General features: G+C 33.3%; 1 non-coding gene across 1 annotated transcript; it reads left to right on the forward strand.

The window, feature by feature from the left end:
- The first annotated feature begins 426 nt into the window (after nt 1-426).
- LOC115231745 lies at nt 427-538 on the forward strand. Its single transcript, XR_003883545.1, has one exon. It is a non-coding gene; the product is annotated as a U6atac minor spliceosomal RNA (small nuclear RNA).
- The last annotated feature ends 2,417 nt before the right edge of the window (nt 539-2,955 follow it).

Below are 2,955 nucleotides of genomic sequence, written 5' to 3' on the forward strand. Positions count from 1 at the left end.
GATTTAATGATTTTTCGTCTTTTGAACAACAATTTTCACTATTCGCATCACCATTCTCTTTTAATGTTTCTAATGCAGATGAAAGTTTACAAATGGAACTAATCCACTCAGATTCTATACTTAAAGCTAAATATTTGGAGGTTAGAATACCTGCTTCCTTTTCATATCTTCCTGGAAAGTTTAAAAACTTAAAAAGTTGTCAATCCTCTGGAAGCAACTCTCACCAAAATTAAAAAGCGATAATTGAATAATTTAGTAACTAAATTATTAACTAAAACTAAATTTTAGCATAATAAATATCAGAACTAATCTTCCCTTAATGAGAAATTATTATAAATGCGGCCCTCGAAGCAAAATTGTTACAAAATGCGGCCCTCAAAGCGAAATGAGTTTGACACCCCTGTTCTAGACCTAGTCAGCCTTTCCGTTCAAATGAGAGGAGAGCTGTTTGGCGCTCCCTTTGACAAGGATGGAAGTCAGCCTTTCCCGGAATGACAGTATAAATACTAAACATCTGCACTTTCTACTTCATATTTGTAACTGGTTGAATGCTCATCTTTACTGTGTAAAATGAATTTAAACTCCATAGCTATTGAAAATGAGTTTTTCATATCTTTTTGTGTGGTGTTTCATTATTATGATGGCTCCGTCGTCAAGCTCAATCACAAAAATTGTCTACATTGACGATGTTGATTTCGCTTCGGACAACAATGTTACTTTAATTGATCTTCTAAACAATTCTCCGAGAACTCTCGATAGAAATTAGAGTTAGTGTTGTGAAGAAACTTGGCTCTCTGTTCAAAACAGCACCTAGCCCTCTACGTGGAATTTACTGGCCATCTGAAATTAATAATCAATCTCTCTACAAACAATATAACGCAGCGGTTCGCAACCGTGGTCCGAAATTTTTTTTAAAGCAAACAAGATCAGAAATCTCATTGAGTTGCCGTTAAATTGTTTGTTATTTCACAATTTTCACAAAAATTGTCCAAAAAATGTTTAGCAAAAATATTTATTTTATTTAAGATGGTCTTCACCAGTACAAAAGTAGTCCCCAGTCTAAAAAAAGTTGAGAACCGCTGCTATAACGCTGACCACAGAAATTTTCGCAGACCGCTGGAAATTGTTGGGCACATTTAAGACTGGACCCAGCCACTCCCGCTAATCTCGCAATGCACAAATACTTCATGGACTATTGTGAGAAATAGTGTGAAAGACCGCGATTTAGCATTCCTAGAGTGCTGGTAAGAATCCTAACTCTGTTGTTAAAAGCTTGTAAAAAGGTGATGACCAAAATTCTCAACACGCTCTCGCTCACGTTTGGGATTATAACTTTGTTTGTGCTCGTACGGAATGTGTAAAATAACTGCCTTTAGCTCTTTTAGAATAATTTTATTTTTATCTTAATCTATGATTCGAAAAAGAACAAATTTTACTCCTCATCAAACGGTCCTTCGCATTGCATTCAGAAAATTTGAAAACATCGAAATTGTATTTTTTTTTCTTTCAAATGTACTGCATATGCAATAAAAAGTGTTATGCAACTCGAAAAATATTGTTGGCATAAATATAGTTTTAATGTAAATATGCTAGAAAGTTTAATCTTAATAATAAAATGGTATGGTGTGTGTCTGTCTGTCTGTCTGTCTGTCTGTGTGTCTGTGTGTGCACACCAACTTCAAATTGGCAATACGATGTCCTCGACTTACATGATGAGGTCCTTAAAACCTTCCCCCCAAAAAAATTAAAAAAAAATTTTCTGCATTTTGGTTAAAATGAACAACTACAATGTCCTCGACTTACATGATGAGGTCCTTAAAACCTTCCCCCCCAAAAAAAATTAAAAAAAAATTTTCTGCATTTTGGTTAAAATGAACAACTACAATGTCCTCGACTTACATGATGAAGTCCTTAAAACCTTCCCCCCAAAAAAAATTAAAAAAAAATTTTCTGCATTTTGGATAAAATGAACAACTACGATGTCCTCGACTTACATGATGAGGTCCTTAAAACCTTCCCGCCAAAAAAAATTAAAAAAAATTTTCTGCATTTTGGTTAAAATGAACAACTACAATGTCCTCGACTTACATGATGAAGTCCTTAAAACCTTCCCCCCAAAAAAATTAAAAAAATTTTCTGCATTTTGGTTAAAATGAACAACTACAATGTCCCCGACTTACATGATGAAGTCCTTAAAACCTTCCCCCCAAAAAAAATTAAAAAAAAATTTTCTGCATTTTGGTTAAAATGAACAACTACAATGTCCTCGACTTACATGATGAAGTCCTTAAAACCTTCCCCCAAAAAAATTAAAAAAAAATTTTCTGCATTTTGGTTAAAATGAACAACTACAATGTCCTCGACTTACATGATGAAGTCCTTAAAACCTTCCCCCCAAAAAATTAAAAAAAATTTTCTGCATTTTGGTTAAAATGAACAACTACAATGTCCTCGACTTACATGATGAAGTCCTTAAAACCTTCCCCCCAAAAAAAATTAAAAAAAAATTTTCTGCATTTTGGTTAAAATGAACAACTACAATGTCCTCGACTTACATGATGAAGTCCTTAAAACCTTCCCCCCAAACAAATTAAAAAAAAATTTTCTGCATTTTGGTTAAAATGAACAACTACAATGTCCTCGACTTACATGATGAAGTCCTTAAAACCTTCCCCCCAAAAAAAATTAAAAAAAAATTTTCTGCATTTTGGTTAAAATGAACAACTACAATGTCCTCGACTTACAAGATGAAGTCCTTAAAACCTTCCCCCCAAAAAAAATTAAAAAAAAATTTTCTGCATTTTGGTTAAAATGAACAACTACAATGTCCTCGACTTACATGATGAAGTCCTTAAAACCTTTCCCCCAAAAATCAAAAATTATTTTCTGCATTTTGATTAAAATTAACAACGCGAATGTCCTCGACATTTATGATGAGGTCCATTAAAACCTTCA

The sequence above is a fragment of the Octopus sinensis genome, unplaced genomic scaffold (genome assembly GCF_006345805.1).
Source record: "Octopus sinensis unplaced genomic scaffold, ASM634580v1 Contig18757, whole genome shotgun sequence".
Classification (NCBI taxonomy): domain Eukaryota; kingdom Metazoa; phylum Mollusca; class Cephalopoda; order Octopoda; family Octopodidae; genus Octopus; species Octopus sinensis.